The sequence below is a fragment of the Phyllopteryx taeniolatus genome, chromosome 20, assembly GCF_024500385.1.
Source record: "Phyllopteryx taeniolatus isolate TA_2022b chromosome 20, UOR_Ptae_1.2, whole genome shotgun sequence".
In the NCBI taxonomy this organism is placed as follows: domain Eukaryota; kingdom Metazoa; phylum Chordata; class Actinopteri; order Syngnathiformes; family Syngnathidae; genus Phyllopteryx; species Phyllopteryx taeniolatus.
In genome coordinates, this window is record NC_084521.1 from 10,459,910 (window position 1) to 10,483,595 (window position 23,686).

Genomic DNA, 23,686 nt, shown 5'->3' on the forward strand with positions numbered 1-23,686 from the left:
CTTTCTGACAGATAAAATTATTTGAGTTCTAGTCTTTGATTAGAATTGAAATGACTGGAATTCTGGAAATGCATATCTCATAAGGACTACAAATGAGTACTGTAGATCATTGCAGACCTTTTCCAAGTAAACAAGGTCACTGTGGATGTTTTGTGCAATCTCTCAGTGACTTTTCATCTTACAAAACATGAGGCGAAATCTAAGTGAAACAGCTTTCCACCTATATGACTATTTCTCTCAATGATAATATATAAATTGGGTCTTTTGAGATGATTCACGATTTCCCCGGAAGATTACCAATATTTTGTAATATAACGACTTACATGTCAGTAAAATGATCTGTACATGCCTTCCTCTTGAATCTGAACTTTAACCTGAGGTGTTGTGATATACTGTATTTCTGAGAAAGTATGTGTGTGTGAAGAAAATGACCACTTTTAAAGATAATCATGCCAAAGACATGTCAAAGAAATGTTGCAGTAAGATCCAAGGCAACGCCAGAAGCATCTCTGAATCTGTATTGAAGACATGCAAACAGTCATCATATGTTGGGAATGCTATTCAAACTTTTCAGTTGCCTGGGGGAACTAGTACGCCTTGCCAATGTCTAAACAAGCAATGTAAAGCTTGTCACCACATTCGGAAAAACGACAAATTCAGAACTTTTGTGGAGAACTTTACATGCATCGCATGTCATACACACCCCTTTTCAGTTTGTGTGCAAAGTGAGGGGTCCACTCAAGGTGGTGGTGATAATTTGTTTCTATTTTCTGAGTTTTCTATGGCAGATGTGCTGGTGCTGTAAAAGCAGAAGGGATGCATTGGGGGCTTGTTAATTAGCAGAGTGTTTTGAAAGGCCTCGCATACCGCCTTGGCTGGCAGGTTGGCAGCACCTGATTAGTGGGGAATAGCGAAGCGCTGAGACGATGCTCTAGTTCCCCAAAATAAAGAGGAGAAACATTCTCTCTCACACACACACACACACACACACACACACACACAGCCCATATGCTGGCCTCATTTTTTTCCTCGTCTTCACCTGACAAATTGCATTCACGCTATGAAAACGAAAAAGGGAGAGAATACATATGTCTTAAAGCAACTGTTGGTGCTCAAAACGGTAAATATCTACACAACATTGTTTTCCTGCATGCTACGTGGAAAAGCCTGATTATGATCAAATAGTTTGAAAGTTTACAAAGTTGTAGAATTTGTCAGTCTGGCATAATTAAGGAACACAGAGTGATGTATTCTGACATCCGTATGAATCTTCCCCCACTGGCCACAACATTAGGTATGTTCCAAATGAATGTGTTGCTAGATCCGCTCAGAGAACGCCATCACAGGTAACAGGAGGTTGTGGAGATGTTGTGGTTGTTGTGACAAGAGTCAAAGATGAGTTGAATCCACAATTTACTCTCCACTTTAAAAAAATAAAATAAAATAACTGGCAACCACTCACTCCTCTTACTTAACCCAGGACTTGAAATCTTTACTCTCCACCCAGAACCGGAAGTGTGGGTTACCACAAGGTCACCAAGCCTTAAGGGGAAGTCAAGCAGCCCTTTGTGTCAAACAGGCTCAATGATTGATCCACCTTACATCCATTAAGTAGATTTCAAATGGAAAATGAACTCTCCACACATCAAAAATGTCATTTGAAACTGTTGCTGTCCATGAGAATTATGCACTGTGCTCACGTTCTTTGAAATAAAAAAAACAAGAAATCAGTAGTAAGTAGTAAGGTATGTAAGTATGAGTTTGTTCTCTTTATTTTTCTTAAAGTGCAGAACTGTTCTCACTTGTGTTTGAAAATCAATTTACTGGCAACTTTCATGTGAACCAGAACTGCTCCTGATTTGCATATGTCAAGCCTCCATTCCAAACATCAATCTTTCTCCAGTGGCCCATAGAAGGACACGAGACTGCACTGAAAACACAAGTAATTCGTTTGAAAATACATTTTTAATTGAAATAAAATAAAATCCAAATGACGGTGAAGATACTATTTGGACTTTAATTCTACTTTAAATCTAAATAATATTACAGGTGATTGTCATCACTGATGGTGTAGTAGTTCCATCGGCTGACAGACAGCGTGGGATACGTTCCAGCTCAGTTGCGACTGATGTGGAAAAGAATTGTAGGAAATAGATGGTTGCAATATACAAGTGTAGAATTAAAGATAATGGACAATTGTTCTGGTTTCCCATGTGAACAAGTATGCTGTTGAGTGTCGGTGGCTATGACAAAAAAGAAGCAAAAATGAAGTCGCTATAACCATCTTAAAAAGCGGAGTCAACGGGTTTTAGGAGTAATTTATTTGTTCACTGTCAGTGAAACAGGCCCTGTGTCCCTCTGGGTTCTATGATATCAGAATATTTGTGTTTGTGGAACATGTTTTTATCCCTGTGCTGCCCTCTGTGTCAGGACCACCATGGAAAGCCTTTCCTCGTAGGAATTAAAACAGGTTTCATTACACTAATCTTAGCATAATTATTTGCTCTGCCTCTTTTTTTTTTACTTTTTAATGATTCTGTATGGTACATTTTGATATAGTGTTGCTGCAACTGCTTTATAAAGTGAGCTAAAACATAGAGTGTGGAAAGCCAACAAAAGTTTGTTTGAGATGACATTGTGAACTGGAAGTAGAGACTGTAGAGAGGCTACTGGGGAGTCTGCCAGATGGGGACACCAGCTCTGGGGTGGTATAGGTTACTAGAACCTCCTTTTCACTGGCCCTGGGTTCAACTAATGGACATCTGTCACAGTCCCACGGCAGCAGACCCAGCCACTGTTAGTGGCGTTAATGAAATATGTATGAAACAAGGATGTTCAGCACTGGGCTCCGCGCTCCTAATCAATGAGCTGATCCACTGGCGCACACTGTGCAGAATACATTTATTATACAGTATCTTTTCATGCAGTCAATTTTATGCATTCTGATTCCACCTCCAGTCGTACAATATTAAAACGAGGCAAAGCAGAACTTGTGTTTAAAATTTAAAGCTTTGTTGCCCTGAGCTACATGCCTTACTCTCACTGTCATGCATGCAGGATTGTTGGAAGGTGGGCTATCCCCTTACATATAAATTAGAGCAAACATTATTATTGCTGCAAATCAATTAGATCTTTTTTTTTTTCTAATTACGGATTTGAGGAAAGCAAGTGTCCTGCATGGAGAGTTGCAGCTAAATGACCTAAGCAGCAGTGGCTGCCAAGGGCAAAGTGGGCTAATGTAAAGCAAATCCTGTACCTGGGGAGCGCCGACTATTCAGGCTAATCCACTCGCCTTGAGGCTGCTGCTTAATAGGGGCACCATGGGTCTCGTCATTGTCCTCTCGCACCCAACACCATGCTGCAAAACACACACTCCTCTGTAAATATTGATCTGAGGTATATAGTGAGATTGTTTTCTGCCAAAACATGATGAGAGCTATTTTTATTATCCCACAAAAGAGCTTCAACTGGAGGTTAACATTGACAATAAAAATGAAAAAATATAAATAGACTGAAGGGAGAACGAGGATCCGCTGGTGGATTGTGGTGGTTGTATTATCAAACGTACTTTTTTTTCCACAGGACTGTCATTTGGCACCAGCTAACGGGGGAGCAATAGCAGCTGTCAGCAGCAGCCCTTTACATATCTATCCTCACAATACATCTCATTGGATACAATTCATTTTACCTGAGGCACCTTTGTCATTCCACTGAGAATCTTCCCTTACGGATGTGCAGTGCATGTGTCATCACGTGTGTTTTGGTGTTTCCTTCACAAACAGTATGTCACACGGTTTCCCTTTGCCCTGAGAGTGCACTCATGCATCATATACATGTGAGTGCGAAAGCACTGAGTATTTACACACGTTTTCCCATGCTGCCATGGGAGCCTGGAGTACGCCAGGGGCTGTTGGGGTTACACAGCATGGGATCAAGTTAGTGAAGGGCTGCCTCACTGACTCACTGATTATGTACCATTAATTCCCACCCCCTTGACCTCGCTGCTCAATTTATACTCCATGGCTCATAGCAAACGACATGGTTCGAGGAGGCTCTTACATCCTAATCTGCGCCTGACGCACGCCGTAGCTCCAGGCAACATGTTGAGTCAGTCCATATTTTATGTTTATACCCAATAAAGTCTGATGGACACTTTTTACGAGCAATTCAAAATTTCTCAACTGAGGAAGTTGTGTTTTCATTAGCATTCATTTTATTTAATTTGTTTCTATACAACCTTCTGTATGCAACCTTCTGTATACAGTATGCAACCTTCTGTATACAGTTTTTGATTTACAGTACAGTGTATGTTGCAGGGGGCAGCACGGTGGGCGACTGGTTAGCAGATCTGCCTCACAGTTCAAATCCAGCCTCGTCTGTGTGCAGTTTGCATGTTCTCCCCGTGCCTGAGTGGGTTTTCTCCGGGTACTCTGGTTTCCTCCCACTTTCCAAAAACATGCTTGGTAGGTTGATTGAAGACCCTAAATTGCCCGTAGTTGTGGATGTGAGTGCGAATGGTTGTTGGTTTATATGTCCTCTGCGATTGGCTGGCGACCAGTTCAGGGTGTACCCCGCCTCTCGCCTATAGATAGCAGGAATAGGCGTGAGCTTTGAAGTTCCCAAGCAGAACGAGGGAGTCCCCAGCAGCAGTACTGTGTAGCAACCCCAACAGGGACTCCAAAAAAGGTGGGTATTCAGGACCCGTCCGCTGACCCGAAGGTGATAGATTTTGAATCATTATGCTTGGAAGTAAAATCCTGGCAGAGGTGTGACTTTTAAATGTTAGGATGGTGCTTAAAATAAATAAATAGATAAATAAATCACTGGAAATGTGAATTAAGACTTGCAAATGACAAGTTATGCTTATTTCTATCCACCTACATGAGGTAAAACCTAATGTACATTGCACATTCACTTGCCTCTTTGCGGCCTTGACTGAAATTAGGGTGTAAATGTCCTAATTAAACGAAGGCTGTAATCCATGTGGTTTAAAGGGTTAATTGTTAGTGTGTGTGTGTGTGTGTTTGTGTGTGTACACACATTTATATTCATATATATATATAAATATATATATATAGCTGACTTTCGCCCGAAGTCAGCTGGGATAGGCTCCAGCGTCCCGCGACCCTAACTAGGATAAGCGGTGTTGAAAATGGATGGATGGATATATATATATACACACACACACACAGACAAACACATGAACACACAACCACACACAAACTGTAGATAGATGTATAGATATACGAACAGATCAAGGCCCAATAGATAAGGTAAGCGTGTTTATCATTGGCATTGTTATGAGCATTACGAGAAAGGGTAAAAATGTCATTTGAGAGTCTGGAAAAAAATATACAGAACTGACACCTGCTTAACCCCACTGATACAAACATTCAAGGTGAGATTCGAATTTCCACTGCAGGTAATTACTGTGTGCAGTGTGAATTTGAAAGTATGGAACCAGTGGGGCAGTGCCACCCTAACCCAAGTCCATTCATCTATTTTCTACTGACTATGGGCTAGAGGTGGAGTACACCTTGGAATTTTTTCCACTCAATAGCAGGGCACATATAGAAACAATAATAATAATAATAATAATAAATAACAATAATAATGACATTAAGACCTACATGCATGTTTTGGAACGTGTGAGGAAGCCAGGGTACCTGGAAAAAAACCTACAGAGGCTAAGGGAGAATATACAAAGTTCACATGGGAGGGCAACCCAGTCCCCATTCTGAGCCCCAGCCATTTATACAACACAGAAAGTTGGAAAAAAGGGTGCAATAAACCCTGCTTGAACAGCTTGTGTAGAAAGGACTAGTGACAGTATTTTGGCTTCTTTCTCCATGCAAAACTCAACTAATGCATTTAACAGAGAGATGTGAGGCTGCACTGACATTGGAGTGAGAGCATATCACCCTCCCTTTCGCTCTCCTGCAGACGCCACCAGTGTGGACAACACCAAGGCAAACAGGCAGGTCCTAGGTGGATAGCCCCAGTGGGTGCATTCTGTGGGCTAAATTGAAGATAGAGCCTGTCATGTTCCATGCAGACAGCTCTGTCTAATTATTCCATTCTGCAAGGCTTCAGTTTGACAGTCAGCTACCTGTCTGGGCTGCCGACTGATGCCACAGGACTGTGTGGAGGCAGAAAGTTTGTGTGAACGTGTGTGTGCATGTGTATATAAAAAGCAGTGATCCTCCAATTTGTCTTTGCCGCTCCGTCTTCTATCTTTAACTCTCTTTCTGCACACTCTTCGTTGTGAAGACATCATCCAGTCAGTCGTCTGTTTCAGCCTCCTCATGTTTCCACATTCATGAAGAGATAGAGTGAAAAATAAAAACTAGAGACACGGGCAGAAATAAAGAATCACTTTCGGTAAAATGTAGGCCCTCCACACAGCTAGCCCACTAAACATAGCCTGCTTGGTTCAACATCAACTTCAATTTAGGGGAACCTCAGAGTATTTTGTTCCTGCATGTAGCAATTAGAATGTCAAATCAAACTTGGAAAGGCAAACAGCAGAGCAAGCCTCCACTTTGCTATTTCTAGCTACCACATCTCTGACTCAAGCACTCACAGAGGCGCACGCACACACGCTGGGCTCTCTCCTACTCCCACACAGCCAGCTCGAGCGCCTAACGATGATACAAAGTTGTTCAGTGAGAGAGCTCCTCTATCCCTCACATGGACACACACAAACACAGTGTCATGGAAATGATCACATCCCCAAACAATTCTTGAGTTCCTGACCCAGTAATCCAAGGAGCCATAAATCGGGGGGTTTCAGAGAGCGCATGACCTTTGACCCTTCCAACACCAGTCCCGTCCTTACTGTCAGTCAGCTCTTTATCTCCCTCTGACCTCTAAACATTACCCAGACAACAACAGGGCAAAGCCAGAGTCTCTATTCATTCCATTGTTGTAAACAAAATTTTCTCACCATGACATCAATATATTTTCCATTCAGATTTATTTGTCATCTGAAATGGGACATTAGCCCTTTGAACCATTTGTATTTTCTTTAAAAATCTCAACTACCCCAAGCATCTTCTTCAAACTTCTCAGGGCACACACACGCACACAAGGTAATTGTGCTGTGCTTGGGCATGCTTGACACCTAAATTCTAAAGTTTTACTGTCAATTCTCTGTGATGTGAGGATATACCTCCCCTTTGCCCTAGCTTGTTTGGAAGAGGCATGGGCCGAGCACCCTTGCTCATGTACTGGCACGCAAAATCAATAAATACCTCTTTTTGTAGTAGAAACAAAACAGAGAAAGATTAAATGTGCCACAAAGTCCTCAGTTATCAGAATAGTTATTAGTAATTCTAGGTTCCTTATGTCACTTTTATGCAGATGACACAAAGACATTGTCTGCAAACAAACAGACCTGGAGCATCACCAAATACACATGAAGAAGCACATCCTTGGTCGAGATTCTTCACATAGGAACCTGGTTGGCAGATTTTGATGTGAAAGAACTTGAATAACCCGCACCATAAACCGGTGAAACACTTTTGGCATGAACTACAACAGAGATTGTGAACCAAATCTGACCCCACTGACCTCTGATCTGACAAAGAAAAGACAAAACTTCCCACAGAAATCCAAATTATCTTGTAGAAAGACAACATTTGTTGTAACTGCAAAAAGGATTTTGTGTTTTACTCACGTAGCTCAAAAGAAATATCTACAAATACGTTTGTCCATTTTGTGTTGATGCCATTTATTCGATTTCAGTTTGTGGTACACAATAATATTATACGGGGGCAAAAAACGTCCGTACATTAGATTTGGTTTAGATATGTAAACATTAGGTTACACCTACTCATTGTTGAAGTATTGGCTAAATAGTATGGATGACCTGTTGATTAGGCAGCATGATGAAAGACAGTCGAGTGGTCTTGGGTTCAAATTTTGGCTCTGGCCCTCCTGTGTGGAGTTTGTATGTTCGCCCCATGCTTGTTTGGATTTTCTCTGGGTAGTACAGGTTTTTCTCCCCTAGTCTTAAAACATATTGCATGTTAGGTTCATTTAATACGAAATTGTCCCTAGTGTGAATGTGAGTGTGAATGGCTGTTTATATACAGTATAAATGTGTCTCTACGTATTGACCACCGACCAGTCCAGGGTGTACCCTGCCTCTTACCCAATGTTAGTTGCACATTCCAGCTCACCTGCAACTGTAATGAGGGAAAATGGTAGAGAAAATAGATGGACCTATAAATTGCCTGATATTAATTTAGCCTGGTGGTAAATGAAACATTTTTTGTTCCCAGTAGTATGCATATAACTTTGTCAACAATATATCGATGTTCAGGGAACATTACTAAATCTGTTACTGGCCTGACAACAATCTGTTCAATCTGGTACATCAGCAGAAATGTGGAATCACTTTTTGTCATACATTATTCCTTTGTACAGCATGGGTTTATAAGAATCAAACCTAAAATTAAGCTTTCTAAAATAGAGGTAATAAATTGAATTTAAGCCACAAGAGTAGACAATGTTTGATGAATACATTGAAACGAGTAGATTGTTATTCAAAAACATTGATATTAAACCAATGACTTTTTTCTCTCTTCAACAGCACATTCAACATAAATGACTCTTCCTTAGCTCAGTGGGGTTTTCAAACGCACAACCACATGAAGGCAATATCTTCTTTTTGCCACTGACTCTTTTATTTAAAACTTCCGTTTCCCTTTTAACTTCAAACACTGTAATTTATAATTGCGTCAATCTCATTCAAATGCCTCTAATGACAGACCGATTCTGAAAAAACAGCATTTGAGAGCACTTTGTGAAACAGTAACATAAACTTTAATCAGTGTTAGCATGCCATTGCATGAACTATTTAAGTCGGTAGTGCTATGTCAGTATTTTCTTTTTCTTTTTTAAATAAGACATTTTCCAAAACAGCCACTAAGTGGAACAGGCACCCTGCTGTTCGTCTGCAAAGAGGGAGACGCTTGAGAATTTGGAGGCGAGCAGAGCCACCAAGGGACATTGCACTCACTCTGGGTCACTGCCTCTGAGGTCAAACCCCATCCTCCCCTTTTAGTCCCCTTTCAAGCTACAAAATGCCACGAGTAACACTTTTTCTCAGTTTGGCAAATGAATCCATGGGTCTATCTCGACAAGGCCTTTAATCTGGTATTGAGAAGTTTAATCTTATTTCCGATCTTAACAGGGGATATGCCCTGGAGAACCAGATGTGTTTTTTTTTTATTTGTTTGTTTTTTCTTTTTTTGAAATAAATGGCAGGATTGACCTTGTCTTTTGGCTCATTAATGTGAGGTCTACTAAGACATGAAACATGCATTTTATTATGTAAACTTAGTTATATGAGTAGTAGTAGTAGTCAAGTCAAGTCAAGTATAATATAAGTCAAGTCAGAAAAGGAAAAAAGTTTAAACGTACTAAAAATAGAGTACTTTGGCAATAATTGGCAGTTATTTAAGAAAAAAAAAAAGTTCCTATCCTCTATTATGTTTACACATTGTGAAGTGAATGGAGCTTGGCATTCTTCCCCAGCTTAGTACTGCTTATGTTGGAGGATATTATCCGCCTCTGTGAAGCCTCCTCCCAATGTGATGACAAGCTGCGGAGTAACCCTTCACACAGCTGGAAGCTCGGGGCCCCAGACTTCAGAAGCGTGCGCCGAGCCCCTCGACAGAACCCGTGCCAATGTACAGTTTTGTTACTTTGCTCCTTTGCCCCTCCCTCATTGCCTTCCCCCCCGCGCAGCCTGTTTTTAACACTAATTTGCTGTACCTTCACCAGTCAGATAATAATGCTTAGTTTGGATTGACACAGTCAGAGGCATTTATATGACATTGTTTATTTTTGTGGCTTAGTTTACAGTGGTTTAAAACTGGACTGCATCTTTCTGAGAGGTGTTTTCTAGTATTATCCATAAAGTAATAGCTAAATGATCTTTTACAGCAGCCTCTTTCTTTCTTCTATTTTTTTTCTTTATCTGGGTATTGAATCGATCGCAACTGGACTGTTCTGGTTGTCTCAGAAGACATTTTAGGCTTACAAAAAAAAGTACGAAATCGCTCGCTGGTGATAGTGTTAGCGAGGAGATCACAAAATGATGAAAATAAATGTACAGCAAATTGGCCAACAGAAAGAATAATCTTTTAAATGACAATGTGACTTCAAATTTTCAGATTTGATTTTTCCCTGGATCGCTTTGTTGTACCAAAATCAACTAGTGACTTAGGAAAGAAACAGAAAGGAAAAAATGGATCAGAATTTCTTCATGTTACTATGCAGAAAGACTCTTCTTCAATGAGGAGCTATAGCCCTCCTCCCCTTTCTCTTCCTTAGTTAAAGTTAATGAGCAATAAACCATTTTCATGTTTATTTTGTGTTTTATTTCGTTATAATAGTGTGTTTTCACTTATTTCTAAATAGCACTATTCATTTTTAACCACACACTGATAAAAAAGAAAAAAAGGTAACACTGGAACGGATTAGTTATATTTCCATTCATTTCAATGGGAAACATTACCTTGGATTAAGACCATTTCGGGTTACAAACGGGGTCACGGAAAAAAATCAGTTTGTAACGAGAGGTTCCACTGTACGTACTGTGTGTATATATATATACATATATATATACATGTTTAATTTTACACTCTCAGCTGTTGTACGTTTAACTTTTTTGTAATGATCAGGTGAAAAAATATTTTATTATCACACCATTATATAGTATGTTGTGACTAAGCAAGATTATATGACTTGACTTAAGACTTGCTTAACCCAAGGGATGTCTTGACTTGACGTGACTTTTGTGAAATTTAGTGGGGACTCGACTTGGCTTGGCTTGCTTTATTTCTCCAATGTAACTTTGCTTGAAACTTGAAGGTTAAGAGACAAGATCTTCTTGTGACTTATACATACTGTGGGCCTATGTGACGTAGTCTATTCCCACCTCTGCCTAATATGCATGTTTTTGGAATGTGTGAGGAAGACCAAGATTCGAACCAAAACCTTAGAACTGTGAGGTATCTATATTGTTTTATAGTCTCTTAGTGCAAAATGCACAATGGTCACTGCTACTGTTGTGTGACTTCCGACTACTAACATCTTCATGACATTCCAATACACTATTCCTGGTACAAAGTGGGAAATGTATAAATGTTCTAAGTTTTCAGGACTGCATCATCAGTTCATTTCATTGGGCAAACTTGACTGTTGAAGCAGAGTAGCTGTAGGCAGAACAAAGTAAATTTTTCACTGAAGAAGTCGCAAATTTGGGCTAGCTACCAGCGAGACCCACTGTTGCCCTCAGGGCTCGCTTACGGAAGGCCTGTAACAACCATGACTGATTTACATCCTTGCTGCCTGGGCTTCCACAGATGAGTGGTGCCTCCCCAAGCAATTGCTTTGGAGAGACACAGAGGTTTTTAGGGTACAACACCCAGAGAAGAGGGGGGTGGAGTGGTCCACGAAAGAATAGTAGTGGAAAAATGCGAACAAGATGAGGGAGAAACAAGGGAGAAAGAGCAAGGGCGTAAGAAGGAGGAGGGGTCACAAGGGCAGTGCAGGGCGTTCCCAGTCAGCGCTGTGTAAACAGGCCTACTCCTGGAGTGGACAGGTTGCAGAGAAGGGTGGGGGGGGGGGGGTCTTCCACGGGCCACTGAGGCTGTCAGCAGAGTAGATAACTGATGGCAGGAATGTGGCATTTGTTCTCAAAAAGAGAGAACAGGAAGACGAGAGAGGAGAGCGGGAAGGGGGAGGAGTTCAACTAGTGGCAGAAAGTGGGGGCCACCAATTAACATCTACTTGATGCATTCATACAGCCGGGCCTCTGGCTCCTTAAGAACTGCAGCTGCATTTGTGCTGGCAGCCAGCTCCCTGCCCTCCCTGGCCCCATACGTTCACATAGACATGGCTTTAACGACACAAAAACAACATGACAGTACAGTGCTCTCCTTGTCTCAGAGTTTAGTCTATACTCTAGAGATCAGTACTCATCTGGTGATCGTTTAACAGGGTTAATTTTGATTTCAAATGCATTACTTCTGCTATAGCATGGGTTGGTTAAACAACAACAATGTAGTACACTTTTGTTTTGTTTTTTTTAGTTTTGTGTGACAATGTTGCCAAAACAATCCCCGTGCACAAACAAAACCGGAAATACTGACGCCACCCTACGCAGTGCAAATGTGGACCAATTGCTTATTTGTTCAAAAGCGTATTTTGAACACTTTTTCTTGGATATACTGTGTATGGGTTTAGAATATGAAGTATTCAGTGGTACCATGACTTATGAGTTTAATTGGCTCTGTCTCCAAACTTGTAACTCAATTTACTATTATATCAAATCCATTATTCCCATTGAAATTAATTGAAATGTCATTCATCCGTTCTAGCCCCCCCAAAAAAACAATTGGTATTAATGAAGAAAAATAGCACTGCATCGTCTAACACATAAATATGAAAAAAAACAATAAAAAAAAGAAAAGAGTGTAAAGAAATACATTGCCTCGTGAGTGATATCAGGAGTTGATGGGGAGTGGGACGCAGAACGACGCAGGATAACGTAGGGACACATGAATTAACTGTGGCTAATCACATTTTTTGGTTGATTTAATTTCACACCCAAGCCTGATTACCTGCAGACCTTTTCAATCACAAAATCACTTAACTAGAACCCTTTTCATAAAATGAAATCAGCCAAAATATAAAAATATCTGCAACTAAATGCTGCAATCCAAAGAAATTCAAGAACAGATGAAAAAATACTGTAATTGCCATCTATCCGTCTGAAAAGGGTAACAAAAATCCATTTCTAAAGTGTTAGGGTTCCAGTGAACCTGGTGACAGCCATTATCCTCAAATGGATAAAACATGGAACAGTGGTGAACCTTCCCAGGAGTGACCGGCAAAAAAATTACTTCAAGAGCAAAGCGACGTCTCATCCAGGAGTTCACAAAGCAACACGGGACAACATCTAAAGAACAGCAGGCTTCCCTTGCCGCTGTTAAGGTCAGTATTCAGGACTCAACAATAAGGAAGAAACTGGGCAAAAAAAAAACACTGATGGCAGTTCCAAGGCGAAAATCACTGCTGACCAACAAGAAAAAAAAACACAAAAATATATCTGAAAGACTCTGAAGACTTTGGGAAAATATTCTATGGACTGATGAGACGAAAGTTGAACTTTTTGGAAGATGTGTGTCTCGTTACATCTGTTATACATAAATGTAACACAGCATTTCAGAAAAAGAACATCATATCAACAGTCAAACATGATGGTGATAGTCTGATGGTCTGGGTCTGCTTTGCTCTTTCAGGACCTGAACGACTTGATGTGATTGATGGAACCGTGAATTCTGCTTTTTACCAGAAAGTCTTGAAGGAGAATCTTCGGCAATAAGTTTGTGAGCTCAAGCTGAAGCGCACTTGGGTTCTGTAGGAGGACCTCACCCAAACAAAACAAACACCCAAAAGACGCCAGCAAGTCAACTTTTGAATGGCTTAAAACCAATATGAAATGAAGGTTTTGGCGTGGCCTAGTCAAAGTCCGGACTTGAATCCGATTGAAATGCAGTGGCATGACCTTAAAAAGGCCCTTCATGCTCAAAAACCATCCGGTGTTGTTGAATTCAAACAATTCTGCAAGGACAAAATATAAAAAATATCTCTACAGAGATGTGAAAGACACATTGCCAGTTATTGAAAATGCTTGATTTCATTTCATTTTTTTACACAGGGCAAGGGAGCTTTGAATAGTTTTTCTTTTTCCTAAATGAATGAAATCACTATTTAAAACTGCATTTTATGTTTACATGGGTTATCTTTGTCTGATATTTACATTTCTTTGATGACGTTAAACATTAAAGTGGGAAAAAGATGCAAAAAAACCAAAAGAATTTCAGAAGGTGGGTCAGTACTTGTTTCACGGCACTGTATTTGTCACCGTTACTACGCAAAGCTCTAGGATTACTTATGATAGGGAGGAGAAGGAGTTGTGAAAGAAGTGAAGCATGTGTGACTATGCTAGATTTTATTTCAATCTAAATTTGTATTGTTAAAAATGATAAAATCACATTTCTCCTACTTTAAACCAACCTGGTGCATTCATAGTGAAGATCTCTGTCCATCGCAATACCTTCTTTACCACATCACAGTACAATATTTGGGTTGGTCGATGGCACACTGTGCGGTGTGAAAGGTCCTTAACAATATGGCCCAACAACTCATGATTTTGCAATTCAATAAGTCAGACAAATATGTTTATATTATTCGAGGTCTGCGCTCTAAATGTCATTCTCGTAGAAACTTGATAACTGAAAGTTTTTACCAACTTACACGGTCAATAGTTTGTCAGCACAAAATCAACGTGAACAAAAAGTAGTGCTGCTTCAGCAGACTCCTTGTTAAATCTAATCTCATCCCCTAACATCATGTAGGTTTTCTTATCATCAGCCTTTTTTTTTTTTTTTTTTATCTTGTTGCGCTGAAGGACTTGACATTAATTGTGGTAGTAGGTGGCAGCAGTGATGTGATCCCATAGTCAAGATCTGTCTGCAGCCTCTGCGTGTGTCCTGCCAAACTGAAGAGTCTCAATCCCCTCTGATCCCAGTGCCGTTATTAGCCTCTCCTCCCATCACGAGCATGTAGTGTGGAGATTCTTTTAGCTGACCTCCAGTCTGCATTCTAAAGAACCTCAGAGGTCTCCCTCTGCACCATCCATCTGCAAATGGAGTTGTGACCCTCTTGTTTGACGCTCCATTTTGCACCACCCGCCGTGGTGGCCTTTGAGGCCAAGTGAAGTGTAAACAAATCCAATATACGCTGCATTGTAAGGCACCGTGAGGATCCCAAAGAAGTAACTCCAGAGGTACAAATCACTTCAGGTCACAGTTTGCTTGCTTTTTCTTGTTCTATTTGCCTGGAGCTAGCCCAGCCAGCACCACCATCAGACACGTTTATTTACATTTGGACTTCTTAGATTGATTGAATGGGCCCCTTTTTGGTTTGGACCTCCACTGGCCTGCTTAGTGGTGAACCAGGACATCTTTATACTCTAAAGGAATGTTGCGCACACCACATTCCTTCAATCCGAGTGATATCTTACTCAAATGTGCGCAAATTGATGGTGCTCCTTAAACTTTGGTGTTTGGTGAAGTAACTATCACAGCGAAATAAACTGACTTTATTGTTCAAAATACACTGGTGTCAGATATTGTATATCCATGAGCACATGCAAACTTTAAGTGATCACAATAATGAGTTATTCATGCAAACGTGTTAAAAAAGTCTATGTACAATATATCATATCTTAACAAATTAGTAATAAATTGTGTTGCTGTGTAGTTTATCCTCATATATTATCATTTATCATGTGTCAATTATGAGATTTCTTTTTTTTTTTACAAGTAATAATGGCTTTTACTGGAATACATTTTTGATTAGGAAGTTATAGTGGAACCATGGTTCACGAACAACCATAATGTATCCTATCGAGTACTCACCTATTGTTTATGATTCTGTGTATGTACCATAAAAAGTACAATTAGGTTCCAATGGTAAAATCAGCAACAATTTTAAATCATTTCAGTGACTGTGTTGCCTTTTGAAAAGACATCTATGAGGGATAACAATCTCATGACTTCATCAACATTAAAGAAAAAGATATGATCAATTGTCCATGTTGAGATTCAGAGTAGAGTTGCAAACCCACAAATATCCGAACATGATATAAATTGTAAAAGTTGGGGGGCGAACAACTATGTGTATCCTCCCACCTTCTCAGTTGGACAGTGCATCGGCACTCTGCCTATTCTCCCAAAACTTTATTAGCATTATCTACAAAAAGTAATACACTGAAATAGAATGGAAACAGACATTAAACCCCAGGAACCCTAACCTAATTGTACTTTTAGCAAATCAGTCTTTTGTGCAAACACAGCCTTTTCGGCATTGCATATTGGCCATATTTGCCAAGTGTGTGGCAGCTTATTCCATCTGTATCAGTAATGCAAGTCACTTCCCATTACACCTTCATCATTAAGTTTGTTCAATCTTACTTCTTTCCCCACTTTTATGACCTTTAATGATGTTAAAATGTTACTTTACCATTTGCATTTTAAGTTGATAAAAGTAGGACGATGTCAGCAATTTGACATTGGAACAGAGTTTCAGTATTTCCTATCGAAAAAACGTTTTGAAATAATAACAAATCAGAGGGCATCAGCATGGATTGCATTTTGACCTCAGAGGTTCCACTGTAGTAAACTTTCTGTATAGTGCCATGATTGTGCAAGTGTGTCAAGTCTGAAGGTTTTCGTGGTATGGCAAGAGGTGGACCCAAATGCAAGGAAGCAGGAGAAGCGCGACAGATGAGCAGGCGTGTTCCAAAAAAGAATTTGCTCACAAACAAGGTACTGAACTGTACTGTATGCTGTAGAAGCAAACACAAAATTAATGAAGTTCCTAAGGTTGTAAGTAACAAAGACACACAGGGAAATGAAACACTCATCAATACAAACTGTAGAAAAACTTCACCTGACTGTAAGACGGAAGCAACAACAACGAGCTGACACGACTGAACGAAAGCAGGAAACTAAATACAAAGTTTTGACAAAATGAGGTACACTTGGACAAGAACCGAGTGGCTGGAGGGAGCTGAATGGATGACACAAGGAATAAGGCTGAGAACAGGTGGAAACTAAATCCTAACAAGCAGACAAGAAATGAACATGGGACACAGAAAATGAAGTCAACAGGAAACAAAACAAAATCTACACTACAACTTTTGAAAACCAACTCAGACAGTGATGGAGGCATATGCTGCCATGGAAGGAAAATAAATGCTTCAATCTTACATTGACAAACAATGCATCAGGGACAACTGGGGCTTAATAATCTTGCTCAATCATACAACTTGCACTTTGATGGAGGCAAATTCAAAATTTGCAACTTTTCATTTCAACAACCACCTGTATATGGTAAAAAAAACGATCTGACAGTATCCAAATGTATTAATCTTTTAGAACCAAGTGTGATTCAAACAGAACTGTTTTATTTGCAAATGCATTGACTCACAAGCTGTAAATACAGTTCTGTTAGAAAGTGATCTAGGACCTAAAATGTCATATGATTTCCTTTGACATTCTTGTCCGAACTTGTTGCATTATACAGCCACTTTTATATATGAATATTTGCCTATTGTTCCTTCCAAACCACCTGCAGAGCAATCGTGTCATAGTTATTTCCTCCAAAGCGCTACTGAGATTCAACACATTTTCTGTTTGGCATTGCTTCGCTGTAACCAAGTACACTGTTTTGTAGATAGCAGCGTGCAAACTCTGCTGCGGGTCAGCAGGGCATAGAACAACTATCCATATCGTGGACAACAGCCTCTCTTGACCTGGCAGGCACTTATCAGGTCACCGTGGGTTCAGCCTTAGGGCGTAACCCACTGACTGTCTGCTTGGTTCATACGGTATTAGGGAAGAGACGTGGAATGTGTCATGTTATGTTGTGAGCAAGGAGAAAAACAAGTTCACTGCATAGCTTGAATTAATAGCAAGGGCAGAACTCAATAGTGTTACCTACACATTATACTGGCTCTAATTTGTCAATAATATTTAAAGTATACTATTGACAGCCATCTTTCTGGGGATCAAGGTAAGTCTAGTAGTGTGTATAGAAGCAATGACGAAGCTGCATGTGTGTGTGAAAGAAACAACAGAGATACAAGCATCTGCCTGCACACGAATAAAAGATCACCGTATGGTCCACTGACTCTATTCAGCAAAATATGGAGACGAGTACTTGTAGATGGCAGTTGCTCCAGATGCATATCGCTTCAGTTAACTTCTGGGGTAATTGGGTTTGACACCACTCTGAGAATGATTGCCGCAAAACTCATGTAAGTGGCATAGCAAGCTGACTGGGAGCATTGTTTGAGGAGGCAGCATGAAAATACTCTTCAAGCATGGCAGTATGATTACCATCTGTGCTTCTCAGCCTTTTTTGTCCATCCTGTCATATGTTCTAAACTTGTCCATTTATTTATTTAACAATTAGGATTCTTGGAGGGCTGACAGACTGAGCCTGTCCAGGCAGACAGCCACAAATGAATGCTGGTTGACTGTGCGAATGTTGAGTGTTGAGCATTCAATGGGTTTAAATCACTCACAGTTCCAAGCTTGTCAGCTACTAAGTCCAAATATTTCAATTTTAAGACAATAAACAGAAAAACAATGATTCAGTGGTGATGTCACACATGCCAGCATAATGGCAAAGGAATGCAATAATGTCATATGATTTGTCAAGCAGTGTTATTTCACGTTTTAGCATTGACACGCAATTATAAGAACTCTTCACTTATATGAAGATGTACAAGCTAGGGCGTAGCCATCGTTTCAAACGAGGGTAGGGGAAATATTGTTCAGTAGCAAGGCAAATCTTATGAGCAAATTATCAACCGCCCTCCTCTCCAAAAGAAGTAAACTAAACTGTGAATCTCTGGTTGAGTTAAAACACATTTCTAACCATTAAGCATAAATAGCCAGATAATTATTAATTATTATTATTAGTCCAAATCCTCTGATTTCAATCTATTAAATGTGAATCATCAAAAGCATCAAGATGAATTCTGAAGTGTTTCTGGCAATATTATTTGCTCATATTCAGCCAAATGCTTCAGAACTCATTGGACGGCACTTCACATTGCAGCTGGACAATGATTTGAATTATACTGCAAAAACAACCAAAGAGTTTTTTTAACGCAAATAAGTGGAATTTTACGCAATGGCCAAGTCATTCAACTGACCTGAAGCCGATTGAGCATGCATTTCACTTGTTGAAGACACAACTGAAAGGAAAATGCCCCAAGAACAAGCAGGAACTGAAACAAGTTTCTGGTGATGTCTTTGCGTTTCACACTTCAGGCTGCAATTGACTGCATATGATATACAAACCAGTTTTAAAAATTAAAAATGTGATTAATGATTGTTAATTTGTATCATTACTTATGGTCCCTTAAAAAGTGGGAGGGATATATAAAAAAAAATTGTAATTCCTTCACCATTCACCTGATTTGGATCCAAATACCCTCAAATTGTTCCTTATGTGTAAACTCAGCCATTTCGGGTATGTGTCACTTCAAATGTACAAGGAAATAGAAAAAAATAATCAGATACAGGCATTCAATCAGAATTTGACAGTTGGACCTGCGGTGTAAATTCAGCCTTAGATGCGTGATCACGTCAGCGGCAACATCTGGTGGGATGTACAGTATTTTTCAGCACAACATTGCGGAAGAAAGTGAGTGTTGAGTGTTAAACTTCACACCCCTGTCCCGATATTACAGCATTCCCCTAAACACAGGCGCCATACTGCTTCTGTTATGGCTCTGATACTACCACCTGACAAACATCACCCACACTGGAGTCTGCTGCTGGTTGGTTTAGTTAATGCTTTGATGCTGGCCGAGCTGAGATCGACCAAGTCTGGTGCAATACATTGACATCTCACATCAGGTCACCTATGATGGCGGAGCGAACAACTTTTTGCAGGGCTTTTTTAGCATTGCACAACCTTTATTATTATTCCATGTGATTATTTAAGGTCAAGCTGTGTTTGGCATTGATGCTAAAATTAAGAAATACTTGATATGGCAGAATCCATGTGTCTTTTTAATGAATCATATCCATTACTCATTCCTGTTATTATTGGCTTATTATCTATACGAGATGTGCGAGAACTACATGTTAAAACAACAGAATTGTAACATTCAATTGCAATTACGGAGCTTGTATCTCAGCATCAGGTATTCAAAAAAAAACATCTAAATAACAGAGTTGGACTTGGTTTCTTCATCCTCTTGTTAAATTATTTATGCCTGTCCTATAACATTTGACAAAAATACATTTTACAGCCTTTACATTACAGAGGTTTCACATGTGTTGGTAATCAGACAAGCAGGGTGCATGCATCCTTGGATGTTCCAAATAAATGAAGGAGACAGTACAACTTTTATTAGTTATCAAAGTTACACATTCATATATCAACAAGGCAGGACAATGTCATTTTTTGACAAACAGGACCTTTGCAAATCAGCAGCTCTGTTTGTTATCCACGTTGGAATGTCGGGATTCAGACATGCGAAACGCCATTTGTGGAATTCTGTCACGCTCCGGCACACTTCACAAACCAATTAAATGAAAATCACAGTTGGAAGACTGATTTGTCATTTATTCACCTCCATCTGCCAACGATCAGTGTATGCATACCAGCAATGGTGTCATTGTTTGATCTGTGAACAAAGTTTCCTTATGTGACTTTTAGACTTTTAAGCAGCATTTTAACACGCGTAAAAATAAGTTGACCATGGTTAATTGTGAAAGCTTTTATAACAAATGGGTGGCTGTGGCTCAGTAGGTAGAGCGGTTGTCCAGTGACCCTTCAAATCCCGGCTACGACTGTCCGCATGTCAAAGTGTCCTTGGGCAAGACATTGAACCCTAATTTGTTCCCAGTGGTCCTGGCAGCACCTTTCATGGTAGCAGTCGCCAATTGGTGTATGAATGTGTGTGTGAGTGGGTGAACAGTCTACCTCAACACAACTCTTCTGAATGCAAGAGCATTTTTGCATTATATCACGCTTATATTACATAACTCGCTGAACCGATGTTTTGCGCGACGTCTCTTATGACGGTAGTTCGAATGCCGACGATTTGGGTGCAGAAGCGTATTATTCCCGAAATCGAGTTCGTGTTCTAAATTATACAATCTCAGGGGTGTTTCAAATTAGAAATTACACAATACTTGGTTAGATTTGTTTTATATTGTAATATTATACCATTATCCTTAAAATATACTAATAATAATATTTATAAATTTGTGTTTTCAAACTGTGACAAATTATGTCAAATATTGTGAGACTTCTAACTCAGGGCAATAAAATAGGGTTAAATTAAACTGTCCCTCATGGAGTGGACACTGTTAACATGTTATTACTAAATACTATGTGGGACAAATGACAAAATCGTTATTAGATTATATATATATATATATATATATATATATATATATATATATATATATATATATATATATATATATATATATATATACATGTATATATACACACACACGAAGCATAAAACTTAATTCCAGGTTTTCTGAAAAAGAATGTACGTGTAAAGTATCATCATCTTGCTAGGTGTGGCCTGTGACAGCGAGAACTATTTCAGCCTCCTACCTGCAACTGATGGCTAAGATATACTCCTCAATTATGCATTAGGCAGGCCAGTCAGCACCCCAGGGCCCCCGTACACCTCCCTTGCACTCCCACCCTCCGTCCCACACACACCCGTATTGTACAGCCAAATACAGTGATGATGTTTCCTTTGCTCAAAGGTGAGTAAGGCCTATTGATTTGTAGACAGAAAGCCCCCCACTTCTCATCTTCTCTGGCCCCAGCTGCAAAATGGATTGGGGATGAAAAGGGGTGGTGGCGGTGGCGGGGAGGGATGAGAATGTGGTAGAAGGCTGTTAGATGGAGTGGGGGGTGTTGAAGGAGACAGAGAAAGAGATAAACTAGCACAAAAAAAAGTAGAGGCACCACTGCTTTTGTCACTCTGTCAGTATCGACGACGTCACCCCCTCCCTCCCTGAGGACAGAGTGAGGAGGTAAAGAAAAATAGAAAAGTTAAGGAGAGGAGAAAACTTCTTTACCTTCTGGACATTGTGCAACAGGGAAAGTGTCCTCGTGATCCCAAAGCTATGCATCTTTAAAACGCATTTGTAAAGCAAAGCAATTTAAACTGAATAGAATAAATTGAACCCTTGAAACTATAAGAAAGGTGTTGCAAACATGCATGCTTGACCTTGAACATATGGAAAAATTGGATTTGAACATTCTCAATCCTAAACAAAAAACTGTGCACAGGTGCTTATATGTGGAGTGTGAAGGGGTCGAGTGCAAAAAGTCCTCAGTATCATTTTAGTGAATTTATATTCCCCATAATAGAAAAGGATTTAGAACCAAAAGAGTGGACGAACATTCAATGTCATTGCAAATCTCATGGCATTTACAGTAAATTTGTTTCCAGTGCCACAACCCACATTTTTAAATTTTCAACAAAAACAAAATGTCTTTGGAGTCTATTATTTGATTAGAATTTTATGTTTCTTAAAAAAAATGTTAAATACAATTTTGTATTCTCAAAATATTGCACATTTTTCTCACATTGGCGGAGAATTGGGGGGGGAATTAGATTTTTCGTGTGACATAATGAAGTGGCGAGTACATAATCACTTTCTAATAAATAATTTAGCTTAAAGCTTAGCTTACTCTGTACCTATACCGTATGGATATTGTTTTGCAAATAGCCACATTCAAGCATGCATCCCTTTTCTACACCGCTTATCCTAGCTCATTGGGGTCGCTGGTAAACTGGATCCAATCCCATATGACTTTGGGCAAGAGACGGACGGGGTACACCCGGGACTGGCTATTGCTCAATTGCAAGGCACATTTAGACAAACAACTATTAACACTCACATTCACACCTATGGACAATTCAGTCCTCATGTAATCTAACAAGCATGTGTTTGAAATGTGGCACCCCTAATACATGGAGAAAACCCAGGTAAGCACGTGGAGAACATGGAAACTCCAAACAGGAGTTTGGCCAGTGCCAAGAATCAAATCCCGAGCCGTAAAATTGTTGGGCAGACGTACTAACCACTATTCAAACATAAATATTTTAAATTAGTATTGGGGAGGGCTTTTGTAACCTCTATTAGCAATCCATATGTTATGTTACATATTAATTTTTTTGTCCGATTAAACATACGTCGGGCCTCACAGTAAATGCATGGAAAAAGGCTGAAATAACATGCGAGCAAAACATGGTTAAGGGTGCTTTCAGATGAAAACAAATGTTGTGGACACAAGCCCTAAGTTATGTTGTAAGTAACTCAAGCCACAAACCATGGAAAGAACCCACATGCTACTATGTACTCTGCCGACTTTTAATCTAGTTTGAAATATGTTTGTGTTTTTTGGGGGTTTTTTTTCCACTCAAACATCTTGTTTTTTAATGTGTTTCCTATATTTGGAGATTTTTGAGGAGCCTGCATGTACTTTGTTTTGCCGTGCATTGGCATAGCTGTTCTGTTATCTGGAATACATGTTCAGCTTAACTTAGTTTTTTTTCCACATATTTAACCAATAATTACTGTAGTCTTGTTGTCCATCTAGTTGGAACATAAAATTCATATGCTTGATTGGCATTGATGTCAGATAAACAGTAAACACCACTAAAGTGAACCAGAGCAGAACTGAGATAAAGAGCATTGTCTCCCCATTCGTCTTTATTCCATCCACCGATGGCTCCCCTAAGTGGACTCGCCATTGATAATTGCACAATGCTTCCCTTCCTGTGCAACAAAGGCTCCCCCAACCAGATGGCAAATTAATGCCAATTGTTCAAAAACAATGTAGACGTCTGATGACAGACGCTCAGGGCGCACGGTGGAGACGACAGCGAGCCAGTGTTTGGACAGGGTTTTTCCATTCAGCTTCCTCCTGCGTTGCACACCCACACCGAGTGAGGCGTGAGTAGGAATTATTATTTAGTACTCAAGTGGTGTAACGCGCATCCACCAAGTTCAAACTGGTCTTTGTCTTTCAGTGT

General features: G+C 39.8%; 1 long non-coding RNA gene across 1 annotated transcript in view; it reads right to left on the minus strand.

Annotated features, from left to right (window-relative positions):
• Positions 1 to 3,197: 3,197 nt before the first annotated feature.
• LOC133470187 (uncharacterized) overlaps positions 3,198 to 23,686 on the minus strand; it is a 60,596-nt gene continuing 40,107 nt past the window's right edge. The window contains exon 4 of the long non-coding RNA XR_009785903.1: positions 3,198 to 3,358. This is a non-coding gene — a long non-coding RNA (uncharacterized LOC133470187). The remainder of the gene's footprint in view (positions 3,359 to 23,686) is intronic.